Consider the following 24783-nt stretch of genomic DNA (forward strand, 5'->3'; position numbering starts at 1 on the left):
AAAGGTCCATGTAGATAGTGTTGTTGTTCTTTTTCTAGAGTACAGAAATTAAGAGGATAAATTCATATTATAGTTATGATCACAACAACAACAGAGAAGCAACTCTTCAATACATTCATTAACCAAAACTAAACAATGAAATCCTAATTTCCATCGATCACAACTAAGCAATCTGAACCAACAAAAACTAGTCTAGTTAATCAACCAAGTATAATCAAACAACTAGAGAACTGCACAAGTCTGAAACTAATGTACTCAGATAACAGCTCCAATTTTAATGTATTTAATCATCACATAGCAAAGAAACTAGGCCACTATTTAGATCAGAGAAGAGTTTTATACTCACAGTGAAGCTCATTGAAACGAGCTGACGATCGAGGTTAGACACGACTCAAAAGTTGCAGACCCATAAATCCTACTACCGCTAGCGAGAAGGAGAACGAAGATACAGAGCCTCAACCGCACTGCGACGGCACGTGCAAGCGAGCCTTAGCGTCACAGCACAGGCTTTCACCACCAACAGCTCTCTCTAGCGTCTCACACAACCGAGCAAGGAGAAAACCCCAATACTCAAGCGCACGCCGGATATACAGAAGGCAACAGAGTGAAACATGAGAAAGAGTCATTCTTTTTTTTCCTCCTGCCAACTGAGAGGAGAACCCAACAGATATAGGGGGCCCTCACCTTGAACATGCACACCAAGGATGGCTGCCTTAACTGAAATCAGTTAGACCTCCCTAATCCTCTGTGCCGCTCGAGTCAATCCCCACGGTCCAAGCTGAATCCAAAGGACAGCAATGAGCCCAGCCATGCCACGGATGCGTGCACGAGCACTGGAGATCAAGGTGCAGCCGTTCCACCGCCGCTGCCGCCCTGGAGTCGCCTGAAGCTAGGTTGAGGTAGTCCCCAATGCCCTCTAGCAACCCTAGGACCAGTGCCACTCGTGGATAGAGCAGCTCGTGGGCATGCATCGATTTAGCAAGGGCTGAAAGAGAAGTGCCCATCGGTTGGCCCAAGAAAGTAAATTTCAACATTAAATTTATTTAAATGATAACAATATGTTGTCCAGGCGAAGGTCTAGCGAGTCCACTTTGCCCACTGCATCTTCCTGGCTTATCGGCCCGTCCTCCTGGCTGGCAAACAATGGTCTTTTGTCAATGTACGCCCCTCACCCCCGGCAGTTGATGAAGCTCCTTCATTCACCTATGCATGAGGAGCCTCTTTTTGTGGTCTTGGAGCCTCAGTCTGCGTCTTTGGCACTTCAGATTGCGGCGGCGGCTGGAACGATGCTCCATCATCAGTAGAAGCCTTTTTGAGAACCAACCTATTGAAATACAGATGATTAGGAAATCAAGAGTTGGACAAAAGATACTCACCAGCCCGAAAGACTTGGGTTTGATCTTGGTCCTAGGAATGATGGGCTTGATGTCCGTCTGACGAGGAGGAGACTGCACTGGCAGCATCTGCTTGTAGGTCTCCATTATTGGAGTTTTTCCCTTGGATACTTCCGGCTCAGGCTCGACCTCCGTCTTGCTCTACAACAGAGGAGTCTGCTCCTGTACCACGACAACGTGAGGTAAGTGAGACATGACCAGTAAATAAAAATCCATATACTCTAATTCATTAGTTGCCATACCTGGTGAGTGGGGGGAAGGAGGGCTTGCCTCTGGCGGTAGTGTTCCAAGATCAAAGAGTCATCTTCCTCCGAAGCTTGAGAACTCGACGACTTCCGCCTGCTCGAATTACTCTGCTCGAGGTCATTGGAAGCGTTGGGGGCTGGCGCGCTGGACTCCGCCTGAACGAATGGCTCTGGTTCAGGCAACTCCACATCGTTCTCGATGTTGGAAACCTCCTGCGATCAACTCGTTTCAAGACAAGGGAAGAGTTATAAAGAGTATAGCGATTGTAGGAACTCGAGACTTACCTTCATGTATGCGGACTGAGCAGTCGAGCAAAGATAAAAATGGGGGTCGGTGGGATCTTCCGGTTCCCATCAGGCTTGACCAAGAGGCGGGAAATTTTCTTCTCTTCCTTCCCTACACTTAAAGCTAAACAAGTGAAACCATTATGCTTCTCTTCAACAAATCATGGTGTATCGACAAACCCTGGAGGATGTATGGGTTACCTTTCGGGCTGTCTCTAGCGGGATCTTTGGTGCCCACGTCCCAGGTGGTCAAATTGACCCTTTCCTTCAGGGGGGCTGATGCGCCGACTAAGGAAGTCGATGTAGACATCCTAGGCTATCAGACTGTCCTTCAGATCAGTGATCTTCCTGAGACAGTAGTCGATGGCTTTGTCCTTCGGAGGGGAAGTCTTCCAGCAATCCCATGGAGCAGCCTTGGCCCATTATAATTTAGCTGTCCTAGGATGGGATCGAGATCCCCTAACATCGAACTTACTGTGTGTGGGTCTACCTCTACGCGTTAGCGATGACACGTAACGTTGGAGCATCCTGATCGCCTAGGATGACCCCCCCCCCCCCAACCCCTCGATATAGAACCATTGCTCGTGCCATGGACCCTGAAAGATCTGGTCTTTTTCTCCAGATACTCAGTGGAAGCCATCAATTTCGCCGATGTGGGCAAGAATGCTAATCATAGTAATAGAGTCTGGGTTCAAATTTATTACCTCGATCTGGTAGAGACTTAAGATCTGGTGTAAGAAACTTGACACCGAGAACCATAGCTCGCATTAAGCAAACTCCATAAAAACCACCAGTTCCTTCGTCTTGGAGGAGGGGAACTTGTTTGTCATCACTAGCCCCCAAGGTATCTTCACCCGTAAATTGATCAACTCCTCCTGCTCTATGGCATGTAGCTTGGCAAGTAAATTCTATAAAACCCGTTCGAGAGTCTTTCGTAAAACAAAATTTATAAAATTTACTTCTTCAAAACTATATTTATTATGATTTATTCCATCTTACTATCATGGGTTTCAATCGATATTGAAACCAGAAGAGTTGATGAAGACAAAAGAGGTGTGTGCGGTGGAAGACAGAAAGCAGGAGGAAGAGATAACGATCGGCCTTTACCTTTTATTTATATTGGGGATGTCACCAAGAATAACACCGTCATCAAGGCATCCGGCGGTTCGGTTTTCAAAACGCTGGTTCACACCGTGTCAGGCAGCACGCGCATGTGCGGCCATAGAGCCTACTTTTTCAGAGGAGTTAATGCACGTACAGCTTGACTCGATATCTCAATTACTCACCAGTCACCACTACCCGGAAAGAATAAATCTACTCACATCAGCAGACAAGTATATAGTTTCTTGGCTAGAGTTTTCCCTAGTCAAAAGAAAATGTCTCGAGTATGATTCATGTGGGTCCTAGTTATCGAGGAACCTGTTTGGTCGAAGTTGATTCTCAACTATAGGGAAGAGTCTTACTCGTAAGACCCTATCAACTAAGATGTTAATCAAGAATGCTTAAATGAAGATTTTTATAACTTAGGTGATCCATCCATACAATACGCAAAGACAAGAAGGATTACAAAGGTCTGTTGTCACTACTTAGCTCTACCTCTAGAAGACTATAGTTGGAGCACAGGGAGCCAGTCCTACTGCTACTCTTATAGAGAATTTTAAGGCTCTATAGGTCTGGTAGATCTATACCAGCATGCGGCGCTTGTTCTTCTCCCTACCAACGGTGGTGGAGCTGATGACATGGAAACCGTATAGGGTCTGTCCTCTGCTAGGATTGTTGTCACCACCGGTACAAGACCAGTACATGTGGCGCTCGTCGCGCCCTACTTTGTGATGATGACCTTGGAGGAGTGGTGCCGGAGTTCTTTCTTGCATCCTTCTTCGTACTAGCTTCTTGAGCTTCATCTTCTTCTCCCTGCTTCTAGGACTCCTCCAGCTCAGTCTCCTTCTCCAAGGTCCTCCAATCGACACTGCCCTTAAGTCATTGTCTCCCTCTTCTTTGTCGTCATGCTCTGTTTGCATCGTAGGAGCAGAGGCTTTGTCACCTTGTGTGGTGCTTTTTGGCTCCTCCTCGTCGAAAGAGATCTCGATGGTACGAGGGATGGTGGAAGGATAGAAATCATCTAGTTTTAGCATGATGAAATTACAGATGAACAGTGAAATGTGAATCGTCAAGATCAATAAGAAACTAAGTTAAGATATATCTTTATTTATACATAATGAGTGATTGAAAAGATTATGAATTTGGTTTGATGATTATTATATTACATAAGTATGTATATGTACTGCAATTATGATCATGACTAACTAAAGTTGAAGAGAAAATAGAGTTGGCATTTTTGTCTCTGAGTCTAGAAAAATTGTATACGCCAGATGATCCGACGCTAGGAATTTTATACATATCATATGATCTGGTGCCTTGGAAGACTACATGCCAGAGCATTTCAACTTAGAAGAAAAAGTTGAAGTACACACCAAATAGTCTGACGATAGGCATAGGAAGTATTTCTTGCAGAGAGGTTGCAAATCAGCTCTGGTGGACTTAGGATCTGTTTGTTTCCTCTACAGATTGGATTCTAATTTGGATTGTAGAAGCTAGTCTGATGTGGATTGTGCTATAATCCAGGTTTGGATTGCTGCAATCTGCTTCCGGAATCCATCCATTTGTTTGCATAATCCGATTGTGGAGCACAATCCAGAATCCAGAATCTGAAACAAACAGGGCCTTACATGCTCCAGATGGTTCGACGATGAAAGATGTGAACACCAGAGAATACAACAGACCATTTGTAGCAGAGAGATTGTAAAATAGTTGTCTGGTGGAGATGAACTCGTCGTATAGTTCGATGATGAGAAATTGTGTACACCGGACTATTTCTTACAGAGAGGACTCCAGAAGGCATGTGTGGGGAGTTAAACATGTTGGATGGTTCGGTGCTCAGGAGGTGTGGACGCTGGATCATCCGTGTTCACGATTTTTTCTAGGATGTGTCTTAAGTTGAGGATTTCAATTTGAAACTAATTGGAGATGGTTTGGAGATATGTATTTTGCTTGGCTTGTGTTGTGCAGGTGGTGGATGCAACTTGGCGGCCGATGACGGGATGAACAGATCAAGCGGGGTGCTTGGTGTTGGACGATCGAGGAGACCAGGTGGAGTCAAGGGTGATCCTAGCTATACATATGGAGGTCAAGAAAAGCATGAAAGGAAGGATGGAGATGGCATGTTGACGAAGTCAAGTGAAGAGGATGCCTTTGCAAGTGACATGGTGGTCCAGAGGTATCGGGAGTAGGAGAGACTTGTTGGCAGTTAAGATCGCAAGACAGAGTATACGTGTCAACATCAGGATGCTTGCTTACGGTCAGAGCAAGCGGTAGTGAGTCACGCTTTGAGGAGCGTGCCAGACGATTTCATGGTTTGGCCTCAAAACCGTGCAAGGATGGAGGGCATGTGACATCATTGCGAAGCTAAGTTATGAAGGTACCATGTCCGTCCGATGAATAGAGTAAAAAATTGACCAAAATACCCTTGTGTTAGGTAAGATGCCATTGGAAGAGAGGGGTATTTTAGCAACAAGAAAGCTTAAGGGTTAAGCTACCTCACTTGGCCTACAAATAGAGGGGTAGGATTGTGTGAGAGGTTTGAGCCAGCCATTTGATCCTTAAGAGATAGGTTTTAAAGGAGAGGAAAGAAGACCTTAGCCTTTATAATAGGTGAGAGCTTTTTCTGAGGAAAACATCTTGTAATCTGCTGAAAAGATGGTCATCCTTTGCAAGAAATTAAGAGATTGTTTCTTTTGATACTTGTGTTCATCTTCTTCTAGTCCCTTTCTATTGGCTCTCTTGTCTTGTTGTGAGTTTTTCTCTTTTTGGTTGTATTTTTGTTTCGGTTGTTGAGCTGAAATTTTTTCACCTTGGGAAGTTATTTTTCTTGTTGCTAGAGGTATAAAATTCACATACATATGTATACAATTGGGTCTTAAATTCCCTTGCCTCTAGATCATCAACCTAGAGAATCTCTTCTACAATGATGTCGTCTTTGATTTGAAGGTTTCTTTCCTCAAGTTGTAATCTTTCTATGGTGATGATTTGTGGATCGAGTTTTATTTAGGGTTCATATAAATCATGAGAGCTATGATTTTCCTTGAGTTCTTGATTGTGAGAATCCAAGTTAAAATTTATCTTGGTTTATTTGTGATGAGTGATTGACATTGGTATTTTTTTGAGTTGAAGATCTTCGATTTTGCAACAGCTTTAATGTGATTTGAATTGATTTGGGATTTCATTTGAGCATATTGATTATGGACTAACTATAATTGAAGTTGGAGATCAGTGTTTGCTTGTCTCATGGTGTGCAGGTGATAGATGCAACTTGGCGGTCGACGGTAGGATGATCAGGGCCAAGCGGAGTGCTTGGTGCCGAACGATCAAGGAGGCCGTGCAGAGTCAAGGGTGATTCTAGCTGAACACGTGGTGGTCAAGCAAAGCATGGAAGGATGATGGAGACAGCGTGTTAACAAAGTTAAGCGAAGGTGATGCCGGTGCAAGTGACAAGGTGGCATGAGGGATCGGGAGCGGGAGAGACTTGTCGGCAGTAAGGATCGCATGACAGAGTACACGTGTCAAGATCGAAATGCTTGCTTAAGGTGTAAGCAAGGTGGCGAGTCATGCTTTGAGAAGTGTGCAGGCGGTTTTGCGGTTTGGCCTCAAAACCGTGGGAGGATTAGAGGAGTATGTTGTACCATCGTGAAGCTTGTGTCGAGGCGAAACTAAGTCGTGAAAGCATCATAGCCGTCCAATGAATGAAGAAGAAAATGGACCAAAATGCTTTCGGTGGTAGGTAGGAGTGTACTAAAAGAGAGGGGTATTTTGGGAGAAAGCTAGAAAACTTAGGGATCAAATTTCTTAGGCCTATAAATAGAGGGGTAGGGCTATGAGAGAGTTTGAACTAGCCACTTGACCCCCCTTAAACCACCCATTTGAGAGCTTAGAGTTAGGATTTTAGAGGAGAGAAGGATAAGTACTTAGCCTATGTAATATGTGAGAGTTTTGAGATATAAATCTTTGTAATCCGCCTAAAACAGGGTTGACCTCTTTGAGTAATGAAGTTTAAGTTTTTGCGTATTCTTAAATTTCCCCCTTCTAGTTTTCCTCTATTGGTTCCCTTGCAAGTTTTTGGGTTTCCAGTTTTGATTTTCGTTTTAGTTTTTGGGCTGAAATTTCAGCACCTTGTGAGGTCATTCTTCTTGTTGCTAGAGGCATAAAATTCATATACACACACTTATATGATGGGGTCTTGAATTCTCTTGCCTCTAGACAATCAACTTGGAGAGTTTTGTTGCTCGTTGTTCATCTTTTCTTGTTTCTTATCAAGTTGTGATCTTTCGAGTGCTAAGACACATGGATTAATCTTAAATGGAACCTATGGTTTATATACCATCTATGGAGTCGTGTTGCATCAATTTTTTCTTGTTAAAACTTGTCTCTATTTTTGCTTCCGCTTCAGTTTTGAAGTGTGTTGGGTGATCCAAATAGGAGAAGGCCATTGATTTCGCAAGAAATTTGTTGAGACACCTATTCACCCCCCTCTAGTCGCCAATCTCATTCCTATCTCGAAGCTGCTTTGATCACTTGTTGACCTTAACCGACTTTGTGATTTGTAGGCAGCATGGAGAGAAGTGGGAAGATTCCACCGTTTGATAGTATTGATTTTTCGTACTGGAAGGTGCGCATGGAGACTTATCTCTTAAGCCAAGGAAGTGCAATTTGGGAGGTAGTTGATTCCAACTACGAGATCACTGCTGCTTGCACGACTCATGTTCAAATCGAATAATATGAGACCAACAACAAGGCTAGAAATATTTTATTCACAAGCCTGAGTCAGAATGAGTTTGACAGGGTTCAACACTTCCATACTGCCCAGGAGATCTGGACTACTTTGAGTGTCTTTCATGAAGGCGCTAACTAGATTAAGGCTAGACACCAAAGCACATACAACCAAGAATATCAATTATTTGTGCAAGGCCCCAGAGAGTCTTTGGATGTCATATTTGCTCGCTTTTATGGATTTGTTAGCAATCTTCGATCAATTGGTGTTTTGCCCTATTCTGACCATGAGAGCGATCAAGCTTCTCTATGCTCTGGATCGTAGCATATAGGAAGTGAAGATCTCGAGCATTGAAAAGTCATCAAGTTACGACACATTAACTTGTGATGAATTCTTCAGTAAGCTCAAGTCCACCGAGATAACCAAGGTGGCTCGTATTGGTCTCGAAAACCCCTTGTCTCAGAACATAGCGTTGGTTTCCGGACCTAGCGGTGGCAACCAGTCTGAGTTGGTGTTTCTTGTGCTAACACTTTATCTGGTGGATTTGCTTTATCTTTCTTGATCTCTATCACAGAGGAGCAGGTGGATGTGCTTGATGATGAGGATCTTGCACTGATCGTGAAGAAATTCACCTGCTTCTACAACAATCATTGAGACCGGAGGAGGGGAAGTACACGTGCCTGCTTTGATTGTGGTGACACCACCCACTTCAAGGTGGACTGCCCCATGCTCAAGAAGAAGGAAGACCGCGACCGCGGCTATGACAAGCACAAGAAGAAGAACAAGAAGCCCTTCTTCAAGAAGAACCGTGACAAGATAGCCAAGAAGGCGGCCAAGGCGGCTTCTAGGGTGTTCGTGGCAGCTCTCAGTGACATCGACACCTCTTCAAGCGAGGAGGAGAGCTTAGAGGAGGATGAACCGCAAGTGAAGAGCACGAAGAAGGCCAAGGACCTCACCAGCCTCTGCTTCATGGCGGACGACAACAACCTCGAGCTTGATCCCTCCGAGGTATTACCTTCCTACGACCAGCTTTCCATCCAATTCGATACCTTGAATAATGCTCTTGTTAGCCAAGATAGGTTACTTAAGAAAGCTATGCGTGAGTTGAAGGAGATTAGGCCTAAGTATGAGTCTATTTCTTCTGAGCTTGCATCGCTTAGGTCTAGGCGTAATGATGAGGAGTGTGAGAGTTGTTTGGTGGTTATGACAGAACTTATTGAGCTTTAGGCTTTGCATGCTCAAGTTGTCAGTCGACTTGAGATTGCTGAGAAGAAGCTCTCTGAGAAGGAGTTTAGATCCACTCTCTTAGGCACCTGCATGAATTGCCCTTTATTTGCAAAGGATTCTAAATTGAAAGTAGTGTGCATCAAGGAGTTGGAATCTAGATTGGAGAGTGCTGAGAGTTCGAAGGATGTGCAGCCAAATTGTCCCACCTGTGTCATCTTTCAGGACAAACTTAGCTGGGTTAGCAAGTTGAGAAGCTTTTAGCTGAGCATGAGTATCTCCTTTCTCGAGTGGAGAAATGCTCAGAAGGCAAGGGCAAAATGAATTTGATCTTGGCCAAGACTAAGATGTGTGCCAATAAGGCGGGTTTGGCTCTTTGGTTGTTTTGAGAGGGTGGCTTACAATGGGGAGAGTAAGACTGTTTTCACTGCATCTACTACCCTAGAAGCTGAGGAATTCAAAACCAATACCACACCACAACTCAATAAGAAGAAACCCACACCACAGTCTACCAAGAAGATGCCCGCACCACAACCCAAGAGAGCTTCATAGTCTCAGATGTGAGCCCCTATGAAAGAGCCTAGAGTGACTGGTAGTCGAGTTTCCGGGAGGCGCTACCATTGTACCTACTGCCAGAGAGAGGGTCACTTGGTTGGGTTTTGCTTTCACCGTAGGAGGGATGAGTGACGTGAGTGGGAGTGAAGTACCTGGGACATGTACTACCTATCTGTTGGTGTACATGAGCCTTCTCCTTGCTCCTACCCATGGGTCTCTAATGCTTTTCAGTTTCTTCCTAGAGGTGGTGCCCAGCGTGGATTTTACCATGACTCATATGGTTTTGATCCACGTGTAAGAGGCTTTGAGTTCCAGTGCTTTGGCGGACCATATTTTTCTCTTAATGGTTCTCGTCCCCAGCGTACTAGTGTTGATTTGCATGCACATGCTTTTACTACTTCAGGGCAGATGACCCATTACTCGATTCCCAAGAAGTTTATGATTAACCCCAGTACTGAGCCATCCACCTACTACTCTTCCCGCATGTAGGTGGTAGGCGGAGGCTTAGAGAACAAGTGGCTCATAAACTCTGGTTGTTCGCGCCATATGACCGGAGATACATCATGGTTCTCCAGCCTCACCCCAATGAAGCGGCACGAGTAGATCACTTTAGGGATGATCGAAAAGGAAGGGTGAAAACCAAAGGTATGGTAAGGGTGAATGAGAGTTTTACTCTTAAAGATGTGGCTTTGGTGGAGCATCTGAGATACAATTTGCTTTCTGTATCTTAGTTGCTGGATGAGGGCTTGGAAGTGCGTTTCAAGCGCCATACTTCTTGAGTTCTTGATTCTTCAGGCGCTTTGATTTGCTGGATTTTTAGAGTTGGGAGAGTTTTTGGAGCTGATTTTTTTGAGTCTCTTGGTTCTTCACGTTGTTTGATTGCTCAACCTTCTTCTGAGCTTTAGATGTGGTATAGGAAACTAGGGCATATAAGCTTTGACTCTCTTACTCATTTGAGTGCCCCAGGATTGATCTGAGGATTTCCCAAACTCAAGTTTGAGAAGAACCTCGTTAGTGCTCCTTGTCGGCATGGTAAGATGGTTGTCGTCTCTCACCCATCAGTCAATCTGGTGATGACTGAACGACTAGGAGAACTTCTCTATATGGACACTGTTGGTCCTTCCCGGGTTCGTTCGGCGGGTGGGAAGTGGTATGTACTTGTCATTGTTTATATTTTCTCTCGCTACTCTTGGGTTTTCTTTCTTATGACCAAGGATGAAGTGTTCTCACACTTTCGGAACTTGGCTTTGAGATTGTTCAAAAAACTCCCTAGTGCATTGAAAGCAATTCATAGTGATAATGGCACCAAGTTCAAGAACTATCTCTTTGATACTTCCTGTCTTGAGCATGGTATTGAGCATCAATTTTCTGCCCCACACGTTCCTCAGTAGAATGGTGTGGTTGAGAGGAAGAATCTCACTTTGGTGGAGATGGCTAGGATGATGCTCGATGAGCATAGGACTCCTATGAAGTTTTGGGATGAGGCTATTAACACGGCGTGTTACATCTCCAATCGAATTTTCTTGTGCTCGATCTTGAATTTGACTTCTTATGATTTACGTTTTGGGAGGAAGCCGAAGGTTTCGCATTTAAGAGTTTTTGGATGTCAGTGCTTCATCCTAAAGCGTGACAATCTTGACAAGTTTGAGTCATGTTCTTCCGATGGTATTTTCTTGGGGTATTCTCTTCATGGTCATTTTTACAGGGTCTTTAATCTTGACATTAACACCATCATGGAGTCCTGTGATGTGACCTTTGATGAATGAACCCCTTGTACTAAACCTGTCTTTGAGTGTGCAGGTGATCAAGATATGAACGAAAGTATTTTTGTAGACAGTGACCTTCCAACTTTCAGGGATGACGAGGATGATCCACTACTTCCTACTACTATACTCGCTCCCGAGCTGGTTGCTGCCTTCTCGACACCGGCAGAGGGTCCTGCAGCCTCTACTTTCACTTCAGCTGCTTTCGAGCCTACACTAGTAGTGTTTGAGGGGGAGGTCATCTCACAGTGCAAAGCCCCTCAACACATTCAGCGGTGACATCCCCCACAGCTGATGATCAGTGACCTTGGTGAGAGGGTAACAAGGTTCAAATATGTTTCTCATGCTCATTTTACTAATTCTGCATTTGTTGCTTCTTTTGAGCCCCATGATGTTAGACATGCTTTATCTAATTTGAGTTGGGTCAATGCCATGCATGAAGAGCTTGAAACTTTGAGAGAAACAAAGTTTGGGTCCTAGTAGAGCCACCCCCAAATGTTCACACCATAGGCACCAAATGGGGTTTCAAAAACAAACAGGGGGAGGATGGATCTATAGTAAGAAACAGGGGGAGGATGGATCTATAGTAAGAAATAAGGCTAGACTAATAGCTCAGAGTTTCACTCAGTAGAGGGGGTAGACTTTGGAGAGACCTTTGCACCAGTACTAGGCTAGAAGCTATTCGTATCCTCCTTGCATTTGCGGCATCCCGAGATTTCAAGTTGTATCAAATGGATGTCAAGAGTGCTTTCCTAAACGGTTTCACAGAGGAAGAGGTCTATGTCAAGCAACCCCTAGGCTTTGAGCATCCCAAATACCCTCATAGAGTATACAAGCTTCAAAAAGCTTTGTATGGACTTAAACAGACATCTAGGGCTTGGTATGATAGGCTTAGGTCTTTCTTGCTAGGGCATGGGTATGTGATGGGGTTAGTTGATAAAACTTTGCTCACTCTCAAGTATAGCAATGAATTCTTACTTGTTCAGATTTACGTGGATGATATCACTTTTGGTGGGTCTTCTCATGCACTTGTGGCCAAGTTTGTAGAAACTATGAGCAGGGAGTTCGAGATGTCGATGAGGCAAGCTGAACTTCTTCCTTGGGTTCCAAATCAAGCAATGCAAGCAAGGTACATTTGTCCACCAAACGAAGTACACCAAGGATTTGCTAAAAAAGTTCGACATGAGCGATGCACAGCGATTGGCGACACTGATGGCTACCTTGATCTTGCTTGATATGGATGAAGATGGCGAGGAGGTGGACCGACGAGAGTACAGGAGCATGACCGGCTCCCTCCTGTACCAGACGGCGATAAGACCCAACATCCACTTCGCCGTCTTCTTGTGTGCTTGCTTCCAGGCTTCACCAAGGACGTCTCACCGCCAAGCGGTGAAACACATTCTGAGATATCTCAAGTACACTCTCGAGTATGGCCTTTGGTTTTCTGCATCATCTTCGCTTTCTCTTCATGGCTTTTTGGATGCGGATTTTGCTGGGTGTAGAATTGACAAGAAGAGTACTTCTGGTACTTGTCATTTCTTGGGTACTTCTCTTGTGTGTTGGTCTTCTGGCAAGTAGTCTAGCATTGCGTAGTCTACTGTTGAAGCTGAATATGTAGCTGGTGCTACCTGTTGCTCATAAATTTTGTGGATGGTTGCTACCTTGAGGGATTTTGGGTTAGATTTCAAGAGTGTGCCACTTTTGCGTGACAACACCAGTACCATAAGCTTAGCCAATAACACAGTTCAACACTCTAGAACCAAACACATAGATGTGAGATTCCACTTCATGAGAGATCATAATGAGAAGGGAGATATTGAGTTGAGTTACATAGATACCCAACACCAGCTAGCTGACATCTTTACCAAGCCTCTAGATGCAACAAGGTTTGTCTTTCTGAGGGGAGAGCTTGGTGTGTGTCATCCCTATGGTATTGTATGAGAGGGAGTTGCCTTTGTACATACTCTATCTTACTTTTGTTACATTTGCTTTGCATAACATTTTTGTAAGATAATCATGTTAGCAAGCTTCACTTATATGTTCTTTGCACTTTCTTGTACTAGTTGTGAATTTGTGCTAAGTGTAGTGGATGTATAACAATTTGTGCAAACTTAAGCTCTCACTGAAACATGGCATAAAATCTATTGAGCAAGCTTGTCTTTTCTAATAATGAACCAAATTAAAATGTATCTTGGTTTACTTGTGATGAGTGATTGACATTGATATTTATTTGGCTTGATGACCTTTGGTTTTGCATGAGCTTTGATGTGATTTGAATAGATTTGGTATTTCATTTGAGCATATTGATTATGGACTAACTGTAATTGGAGTTGGAGATATGTGTTTGCTTGTCTCATGGTGTGCAGGTGATGAATGAAACTTGGCGGTCGATGGCATGATGATTGGAGCCAAGTGGAGTGCTTGGTGCCGGACGATCAAGGAGGCCGGGCGGAGTCAAGGGTGATTCTAGCTGAACATGTGGTGGTCAAGAAAAGCATGGAAGGCGTATGTATGGAGACAGCGTGTTGACAAAGTCAAGCGAAGGGGATATCGGTGCAAGTGATAAGATGGCCCGAGGGATCGGGAGCGGGAGAGACTTGCCGGCGATCAGGATCGCATGATGGAGTACATGCATCAACATCGAAGCGCTTGCTTAAGGTGTAAGCTAGGCGGCGAGTCACGCTTTGAGAAGCGTGCAGACGGTTTCGCTGTTTGGCCTCAAAACCGTGGGAGGACTGGAGGAGTACATGGCACCATTGCGAAGCTTGTATTGAGGTGAAGCTAAGTCGTGGAGGCGCCACAGCCGCTCGATGAATGGAGAAGAAAATGGAACAAAATGTCCTTGATGGTAGGTAGGAGTGTACTATAAGAGAGGTGTATTTTGGGAAAAAGCTAGGAAACTTAGGGGTAAAGTATTCTAGGCCTATAAATAGAGGGGTAGGGCTATGAGAGAGTTTGAACCAGCTACTTGACCCCCTTGTGCCACCCATTTGAGAGATTAGAGCTAGGGTTTTAGAGGAGAGAAAGATGAATGCTTAGCCTATGTAATTAGTGAGAGTTTTGAGAGATAAATCTTTGTAATCCGCCTAAAATAGGGCTGATCTCTTTGAGTATGAAGTTTATGTTTTTGCATATGCTTGAATTTCCCTCCTTCTAGTTTCCCTCTACTAGTTCCCTTGCAAGTTTGCAAGTTTTTCGGTTTTTGGTTTTGATTTTCATTTTGGTTTTTGGGCTGAAATTTCAGCACCTTGTGAGGTCATTCTTTTTGTTGCTAGAGGCATAAAATTCGCATACACACGCTTATGTGATGGGGTCCTTAATTCCCTTGCCTCTAGATAATCAACTTGGAGAGTTTCGTTGCTTGGTGTTCATCTTTTCTTATTTCTTTGCAAGTTGTGATCTTTCAAGTGCTAAGACACATGGATTGATCTTAAATGGAACCTATGGTTCATATACCATCCATGGAGTCGTGTTGCCTTGATTTTCTATTGTTAAAACTTCTCTCTATTTTTGGTTCAACTTCAGTTTTGAGGTGCGTTGGGTGATCCAAATAGGAAAAGGCCATCAATTTCGTAAGAAATTTGTTGAGGCGCCTATTCACCCCCTCTAGTCGCCAATCTCGTCCCTACAGATTGCAACTTGTTTCTTTGTTGATTTTGCTTCCGCTTGAGTTTTTGAGGTGCATAGGGTGGAACGAAGGAGATGGCCATCCGATTTGCAAGAATTTGGTAAGATGCCTATTCACCCCCCCTCTAGTCACCATATTCTCACTCCTACAATTTGTATCAGAGTCGGTTTGATCACTTGTTGACCTTAACCAGCTTTGTGATCCATAGGTGACATGGAGAAACATGGGAGGATTCTGCTCTTTGAAGGTCGTGATTTCCCATACTGGAAGGTGCGCATAGAGGCTTATCTCTTAAGCCAAAGAAGTACAATATGGGAGATTGTGGACTTCAACCATGAGATCTATGTTGATCGTACTACTCAGGTCCAAATCAAACAATAAGGAGACAACAACAAGGCTAGAAATATATTGTTCACAAGCCTGAGTTGTAATGGGTTTGACAGAGTCCAGTACCTCCGTACTGCCCATGAAATTCGGACTACTCTTAGTGTCTTTCATGAGGGCATTAACCAAGTCAAGGCACGATGTCAGGGCACATACAATCCAGAATATGAAATGTTTGTGTAAGGACCAAGAGAATGTTTGGAAGCTATGTTTGCTTGGTTTGATGGAATTGTTAGCAATGTCAGATCCACCGGTGTTTTGCCATACTCTGATCATGAGAGGATGACCAAGCTTCTCTATGCTCTTGACCGTAGTATATAGGAAGTGAAGATCTTGAGCATTGAGGAGTCATCTAGTTATGACACATTAACTTGTGATGAACTCTTCAGCAAGCTCAAATCCATCGAGATAGCCAAGGCTCCTAGGATAGGACTAGGAAACCCCCTGTCTTAGAACATGGCATTGGTTTTAGGACCTAGTGGTGGTAGTTAGGCTGGAGTTGGCTTTTCTTGTGCTAACCCTTCACCCAGTGGCTTTGCTTTGCCTTCTTTGGTTTCTTTCATAGAGGAGCAGCTGGATACACTTTATAATGAGGATCTTGCCTTGATCGTGAAGAAATTCACTTGCTTCTACAACAACATAAGAGATTGGAGGAGAGGTGGCTCTTGGGCTTGTTATGAGTGTGGTGATACCACTCATTTCAAGGTTGATTACCCAAAGCTCAAGAAGAACGAAGATCACGGCAAGGACCACAACAAGCACAAGAAGAACAAGAAGCCCTTCTTCAAGAACCACGACAAGCTGGCCAAGAAGATGGCCAAGGCGGCATCTCGAGCTTTCGTGGTGGTGCTCAATGACGTCGACACTTCCTCAAGTGAGGAGGAGGGCTCAGAGGAGGAGGAGCTTCCCATGAAGAACAAGAAGAAGAACAATGACTTCACCGGCATCTGCTTCATGGCAGATGACAACAATAGCGACCCTGACTTAATTCTTTTGTGGTATCACCCTCCTACAATCAGCTTTCTATTCAGGTTGATACTTTGAATGATGCACTTGTTAGCCAGGATAAGTTGCTCAAGAAGGCTGTTAGGGAGGTTAAGAAACTCAAGTCCAGGCTAGAGTGTTCATTTTCTGAACTTGAGTTGCTTAAGTATAGGACCAATGATAAGAAGTGTGATAGTTGCCTTGTGGTCATGAGTGAGCTTGCTAAGCTTCAGACTTTGCATACTCAAGTCATTAGTTGGTTTGAGACTGCCGAGAAGAAGGTCCTTGAGGAGGAATCTAGATCTACTCTCTTAGGCGCTTGCAAGAATTGCCCTTTGCTCTCAAAGGATGTTGATGTGGAATCTAAGCGCATAAAGAAGCTAGAGTCTAGATTGGTGAGTGCTAAGAGTTTCAAGGATGTGCAGCCAAACTGTTCCACCTGTATCATCCTAAAAGACAAGCTCAGCTGGGTTAGAGGGCAAGTTGAGAAACTCATGGCTAAGAATGAGTATCTCCTTTCTCTTATGGAGTAATGCTTAGAAAACAAGGGCAAAATGAACTTCATTTTGACCAAGACCAAAATGTGCACATATAAGGTGGGTTTAGCCTTGGGTTTGAGTTTTAAGAGGGTGACTTACAATAGAGCTGATAAGACTGTTTTCACCTCACCTACTACCCTAAAAGCTGAGAAGTCCAAAATCAATAACACACCACAACCCACAAAGAAGAAAGTCACACTACAACCCAAGAGAGCTCCACAGCCCAGGATGAGAGGCCATGTGAGAGAGCCTAGAGTGACCAGCAGTCATATTCTCGAGAGATGCTACCGTTGCACCTACTGCTAGAGAGAGGGTCACCTTGTTGGGTTTTGCTTTTGCCGTAGGATAGATGAGTGGCATGAATGAGAATGGAGTACTCGGAACATATACTACCCCTCATTTGGTGTATATGATCCTTTTTCTTGCTCTCGCCTATGAGTTTCTGATGCTCTTCAGTTGTCCTCTAGAGATATTGCCCGACATGGAACTTACTATGATTCATATGGTTTTGGTTCACGTGTAAGAGGCTTTGGGTTGAAGCGCTTTGGCGGACCATGTTTTTCCTTTCATGGCACTCACCCTCAATGAACTAGTGTTGATTTGCATGCACCTACCTTTACTGCTTTAGGGCGGATAACCCAGTTCTGGATTCCAAAGAGGTTTTTGTCTAACCCCAGTACTGACCCATCTACCTATTATTCTTCTCATATGTAGGTGGTAGGCGAAGGCCTAAAGAACAAATGACTCAGCGACTCCGGTTTGTTCACGCCATATGACCAGAGATGCATCATGATTCTCTAGCCTCACCTTGACGAAGAGACTCGAGCACATCACTTTTGGTGATGATCAAAAAGGTAGAGTGAAGGCCAAATGTATGGTAAGAGTGAGTGAGAGTTTCACTCTCAAAGATGTGGATTTGGTAGAGCATCTAGGATACAACTTGCTTTTTTATCTCAGTTGCTGGATGAGGACTTGGAAGTGAGGTTCAAGCATGATACTTCTAGAGTTCTTGATCCTTCGGGTGCTTTAATTAGCAGGATTTCTCAATTAGGGAGAGTTTGGAGCTGATTTTTCTGAGTCTTTAGGTTCTTCTTGATGCTTAATTGTTCAATCCTCTTCTGAGCTTTGGATGTGGCATAGGAGACTAGGGCACATGAGTTTTGATTTACTTTTTCGTTTGAGTGCCCTAGGCTTGATCCAAGGATTGCCCAAGCTCAAGTTTGAGAAGAACTTGGTTTGTCCTCCTTGTCAGCATGGCAAAATGGTTGCCGCTTCTCACCCACCAGTTAATTTGGTGATGATTGAACGACCGAGATAACTTCTCCATATGGACACTGTTGGTCCATCCCAGGTTTTTTCGTTGGGTGGGAAGTAGTATGTACTTGTTATTGTTGATGATTACTCTCGCTACTCTTTGGTGTTCTTTCTTGTGAGCATGGATGAAGTGTTCTCACACTTTCGGAGCTTACCTTTGAGATGGTTCAAGGAACTCCCTAGTGCATTAAAAGCTATTCGCAGTGATAATGTCACCGAGTTTAAGAACTATCTCTTTAATGCTTTTTGCCTTGAACATGCCATTGAACATCAATTTTTTGCCCCACGTGTCCCTCAGTAGAATGGCGTGGTTAAAAGGAAAAATCGCACTTTGGTGGAGATGGCTAGGACAATGCTCGATGAGTGTAGGACTCCTAGAAAGTTTTCGTTTTGATCAGCCACTTTGTGTTGGTCGTTGGACCTTCAAGCTTCGGGTTAGGTCATCAGCTGAGACTATTAGCACTGCTTACTATATTTCCAATCAGATTTTCTTGCACTCAATCTTGAATTTGACTTCTTATGAGTTGCGCTTTGGGAGGAAGCCGAAGATTTCTCACTTGAGAGTTTTTGGTTGTCGGTGCTTCATCTTACAGCGTGGCAATCTTGACAAGTTTGAGTTGCGCTCTTCCAATGGGATTTTCTTAGGGTATTCCCTTCATGGTCATTCTTACATGGTTTATAATCTTGACACTAACACCATCATGGAATTATGTGATGTGACTTTTAATGAATTAACCTCGTGTTCTAGTTTTGCTTTTAAGTGTGCAGGTGACAAAGAGATTGGTGAAAGCATCTTCGTAGATGGCGACCTTCCAGCTCTCGGTGATGATAAGGATGATCCACTACTTCCTTCCATCACACCAGCTCCCAAGCTGGCTCCTGCTTGTTCAACAGCGGCAGAGGGTCCTGCAACCTCTACTTCTACTTCAGCCGCTTTCGAGCCTACACGAGCTACATTTGAGGGGGAGGTGGTCTCACTACATGAAATCTAGAAGTCGCTCGTTTAAACACTTTCTGAAAATGTGTTGAAAATCAAATAGAAAAGGAATTTCTAATTAGAAAACCCTCTCTCGGGCCGTTTCTTTCTTGCCGGCCCAATTTCTCTCTCTCTCTCTCTTTTCTCTCCCGTGGGTCACCCCTTCTTCCCACGTCGGCCCAATCCGCCAAGCCGGCCCCTCCCTGTCCCTCTCGCTGTCGTGTGGGCTGCCAACCAACAGCTCCCCCGCCCAAGCCATCGAGCCGAGCCGTCCCCGCCTCTCTCTGCGCGAGGGCCCTGCCCAAGCCGTCGAGCTAAGCCGCCCGCTTGCTGCTCACCTTCTTCTTCTTCCGGCCGTTCGGCCCCGACGCCCCAATCCGGCTGGCCGTTTCAAAATCGGCGCATGCCCACGCTTTCACTCACGAATCAATGCGCACCTCCATGATCACCTCCTTCCCAATCGGCCACCCTACTGTTTTCCCCCTTGATTGGCCCTCTAAATCGCACAAACCGACGCATTCATTTCTTTGCATGCCACCGGCTGTTTCCTCTCAAATCCGGCCGCCCCTCTCCCTCTCTTGGGTATATAAGCGTCTCATCACCACCCTTGCAAGGTTCCCCATCTGAAACACCCTTTTCCCCTCTTTCTCACGCACGGATTCGAGCCCAGCGCCGTCGCCACCATTGTTGCCGGTAAGAAGCTCACCACTGCCCAAATTCTCCCTTGCTGAACCATATTTGACCTCATTCTTCCCTCACACGGTGTCGGAGGACCTCGTGCAACTCACCCGATGCTTCTCGGAGCTCTTTTTCCTGCTGGACGCCATCCCCAACATTTCTCCGTCTGCCACCATCTTCTTCTTTGTCACTGGCCATTTCCGGAACTCCTCTGCTGTCGCCGAGCCCGCTATGAGATTCCCCGTCCCCTCCTCTCTCTTTTGCGCTAAGTCCTGTTGAGTTTTGTCGTCGTCGCCTCCCCGTCCCACGCCACTGGTCACTGCCCCCTTTTTAAATCCCACCCGCCCGATCTTATCCGACGGCTCGGATTAGACCGAGCTTAACCCCCTTGGCTTTGGTGCACCGTGGACCCGTGGACTGGCCATAAGGCCGTGGTCCACGGGGCTCATGGATATTTTCCGTGGATTTTCCAATAGTAAAATAATTTAGTAAATGTTTTATGACGTCATAAATAGAATTTTCAGAATAAAAAAAATTCGGGTTTTCTATGAAAATCAAGTAAAATTTGCCGTTTAGCTCCTGGAACTTCAAAAGCTCAATACTTTTTGCTCGTAGCTCTGATTTGGGCGATTTTTGCGCCCAAATGTTTGTAGCGATGTAGAATCTTTTTATAGGGGTTTTATCTAGATTTAGTACTGTTTGGTGTACTGTTCTTAGTATTTTCCTTTGTGTGTGCTTTTTTCCAATTTGTCGATTAGGAGCTAAGCTATTCGGCAATCTCCAAGATCAAGCTTTTGAGGATTTTGAGCAGCACTCCGTTGAAGGCAAGTGTTCTTGAGCATTTTGTCCCTGTTTTAGGATTTGCCGGTGTAGTTTTTATCCTTCAACATGCATGCTTGTCTAAACATGAAATCTCCTGTTAGGGTTTATTAGTTCTGATTGAATATTCCTTGTCACCATTGTTTAGCCATGAGATAAAATGGATAGTGTATGCTAGTGCAGTCATGGTTGGAAAAAATGTTAATCTTGACTAATGAATTATGGAACAAGAATCGGGAAAGGGTAATTTTGTAGCAACATGGTATAGGGATCCCAATAGAATGTTTGTCGAGGATGGTGCGGGAATGCACGTGTACCGGTAGTGCACAGTTGGCTGTGGTTGTTCCTGTGTGGGGTCCTAAGGACCGGTTCTTGAACATGTAACCCAGTTAGATTCTCACAACCACGAGACCTAAATGGGTACAGCCTGGCCAATTAATTAGCCACCCCTCTGGTTTCGTGGGCACCGTTGGATAGTTATGTGGCACAAGAGGGGGCCTCTGCAACGATGGAATCGTCTGTTACCGGTGAAACCTCAGTGGGTGCCTGCAGGTTGGTGGGAGCTTTGTAAAGGCCTTGTAGTGATACCCCAACTCCACACCCCGAAAGTGTGAAGCAACACGGGAATCACGACTTGTAGGGAAAGCTGTGCAAACTCTGTAGAGTATAAACTGATTGATCAGCTGTGCTCACGGTCAAGAGTGAACTTGGACTTCTTCAGGATTAGTTGGAATCAGGGTTTGGTCTAGTTAGTTGGGTAGCCGCCTAATGGAATTACCTGGTGAGTCTTGGTAGTCGGATGAAATCCGTTGAGTCAATCCTTTTGTCATAGTTGTGTCTTCACTTAGTAAATAGGATGCCTATTGTTGGAATCATAGGTTCAGGTTGCTTAGTGTAGTTAACCTGTGTTTAAACCTTTCCTTGACACAAACCCCATATCATGTTTCCCTCCACTTGTGGAGTACAATCTTTGTACTCACACTTGTTGTCCCCTCCCTTGCATTCTACCGCTGTTCAGAAGCCGGCAATGAAGCTGCTACTTTCGATGAGGACGACTTCGACCTGGAGCTGCTTTTCTAGGCTATTGTGCCCCCGGTCGACGCCTGTGGAAGATATAGGTCCCGTTGGCGCTGAAGACCTCTTTTTAGTTCCGCTGTGTTTTCTTTTAGACCCTCGGGTCCTTTTGTAATAGTTATTTATCATTGTAATCTTGGCACTGTGATGATACACTGATGAAGTAAGCACATCTATGAAACTTGATCCTGGCATAGATGTGTTGTGCCTAGTTTTGTTCTTTTAAAACTGGGTGTTACATTCAACAGATACATCCCCCTCAATAGATGATCGGCGACCTTAGTGAGAGGGTAACAAGATCCAAATCTGCTCATCATGCTCATTTTACTGATTCTAGATCCATTGCTTTTTTTAGCCCCATCATATTGGACACGCTCCTTCTAATTCAATTTGGGTCAATACCATGCATGAAGAACTAGAAAACTTTGAGAGAAAACAAGTTTGCGTCCTTGTAGAGCCATCCCCAAATGTTCAGACCATAGGCATCAAATGGGTTTTCAAAAACAAACAGGGGGAGAATAGGTGTGTAGTGAGAAACAAGGCTAGACTTGTGGCTCAAGGTTTCACCTAAATTGAAGGGATAGACTTTGGAGAGACTTTGCACCACAAATTGGTGTCTCTAGGAGCAAGCATCTGGTTTTGAGCACCCCAAATACCCACATAGAGTATACAAGATTCAGAAAGCTTTTTATGGACTTAAGCAGGCACTTAGGGCTTGGTATTATAGGCTTAAGTGTTGCTTGCTAGAGTATGGGTATGTGATGGGGTCGGTGGATAAAATTTTGTTTACCTTTATGCATATCAATGATTTCCTACTTGTTTAGATATACGTGGATGATATCATGTTTTTGGCTCTTCTGATACATTTGTGGCCAAGTTTACAGATACTATGAGCAGGGAATTTGAAAAGTCGATTATGGGTGAGCTCAATTTCTTTTTTGGGCTACAGATCAAGTAATACAAGCAAGGTACATTCGTCCACCAGATGAAGTACACCAAGTATTTGCTAAAGAAGTTCAACATGAGCGATGCAAAGCCCCTAGCAACACTGATGGCTATCTCGACCGTGCTTGATCCAGATGAAGATGGCAAGGAGGCAGACCAGTGGGACTATAGGAGCATGATTGGCTCCCTCCTGTACCTGACGGTGACAAGGCCCGACATCCACTTCGCTGCCTGCTTGTGTGCTCGCTTCCAAGCTTCACAAAGGACGTCTCATCGCCAAGCGGTGAAGCGCATACTCAGGTACCTCAAGCACACCCTTGAGTATGGTTTTTGGTTTTCTGCATCTTCTTCTCTCTCTCTTCGTGGTTTTTCAGATACAGATTTTGCTAGTTGTATAATTGACAAGAAGAGTACCTCCGGTACCTGTCATTTCTTGGGTACTTCTCTTGTGTGTTGGTTTTCTCACAAATAGTCTAGTGTTGCACAGTCAACTGCTGAAGCTAAATATGCTGCTACCGTTAGCTATTATTCTTAAATTTTATGGATAATTGCTACTTTGAGGGATTTTACGCTAGACTTCAAGAATTTGTCACTTTTGTGTGATAACACCAGTGCCATCAACTTAGCCAATAATCCAGTCTAACACTCCAAAACCAAACATATAAATGTGAGATTCCACTTCTTGCGAGACGAAAATGAGAAGACAGATATTGATTTGAGAAACATAGATACCCAACACTAGCTTACTGACATCTTTACCAAGCCTCTTGAGCTTGGTGTGTGCCATCCTTATGGCATTGTGTGAGGGAAAGTTCCAGCTGTACATACTCTATCTTACTTTTATTGCATTTGCATTGCATCTTATCTTGTAAGATAATCATAGTAGTTGAACTTTGACTTGTATGTCTTTAATATGTCTTTAATATTTTCAGTTGCTAGACTTGAATTTGGACTAAGTTGAGTAGTTGTACAGAGTAATCCTTTAAACTTAGGCTCCTCTTGATTCTTTGACATGAATCATTACAAGCAAGCTAGCTTTCCTAAAGATGAAACTTGGCAATTTTATGAATCATGTAGACTGTGAAATGCTATATTCTTGCTCACCATGTCCGTAATTGCTTTGGCTTAGTCAATGCTTGTGTTAAGACTAGACTAATGAATATCTTACTCTAGGCTTTTTGGTTCAAGATAATGGATTGGGGAACATTGCACTATATTTTCTATCTTTATTAAATGTTTAGCTCATGATAGAACCTTGGGGGAACATGTGTTCCTTGTGTTGTAAAGACACTACTTAACTTGATCTAAGTGAAAACTTGATAACTTGTGCAATTTGAATACTTTTGAGCAATCAAGTTTCTTGTGCTAAAATATGATCTAATACGATGGTCTTGATGCTTCATGTGGTTTGCTAAAGAAGCAAGCCCATGGTTGCTAAAGTCAACTTGAGGATAACATGAATCACAAAGAAATGTGTCAAAATAATCACCTTTGTTTTAACCACTTGATCTAACTAAGTTTTGGTTTCATATGTGAGTGTTTGCAAAGCCTACTGTCGTGAATACTTGCTTTCCTAGTTTGAGATTGAAGTTCGCTAGTTCTTAATGCTTGTATTGCCTCAGCATGGGTGGATGCTTATGTGGTGGTCACTTTTAACATGATTCGGCTACTTGAACTTAAATATGCCAACAATTCTTCAGGATTAGCTTGTAAAACTTCGTGCTTTTATGTCATTGCCTCTTTTTAAGCCTTTATGTGATTGTGAGCTCCACACTCTACACTCCATAGCCTTTTGATATTTTCTAGCTTGTGCAAATGCTTTGTGGTATACTTATGGAAGCTCATTAGGTTTATATATTCATGCATTTTATGGTGTTTTGTCCTTGATGTTTGCATTGCCAAAGGGGGAGAAAATATGCACTAAGCCACAAAGAAGATTCTTGCATGATGAAAGGAGAAAATATGGAAAATGTGCATTCATCAAAAAGGAGAATTTGTGCTTTTATTGGGCTTTTGAGGTTTTTGGCTTGTCTTTGTCTCTCTTTGGGTTTTTGCATTCCTTCTAATGTCAAGTGATATTTTCTGCTTTCTCATGAGTTTTGGTCATTTGTATGAAATTCTCTTGTTGGACTTCTTCAAACTAAAATCTTTG

At 43.9% G+C, this 24783-nt stretch overlaps 1 long non-coding RNA gene across 1 annotated transcript; it reads right to left on the minus strand.

Moving 5' to 3' along the window:
* Positions 1–741: 741 nt before the first annotated feature.
* On the minus strand, positions 742–2460 carry LOC133885530 (uncharacterized). The gene is made up of 5 exons (XR_009903230.1): positions 2126–2460; positions 1925–2048; positions 1637–1852; positions 1377–1556; positions 742–1278 (listed from the first exon to the last, which is right to left on the minus strand). It is a non-coding gene; the product is annotated as an uncharacterized LOC133885530 (long non-coding RNA).
* Between the last annotated feature and the right edge of the window lie 22323 nt (positions 2461–24783).

This window comes from Phragmites australis, chromosome 11 (genome assembly GCF_958298935.1).
Source record: "Phragmites australis chromosome 11, lpPhrAust1.1, whole genome shotgun sequence".
Taxonomy (NCBI): Eukaryota; Viridiplantae; Streptophyta; class Magnoliopsida; order Poales; family Poaceae; genus Phragmites; species Phragmites australis.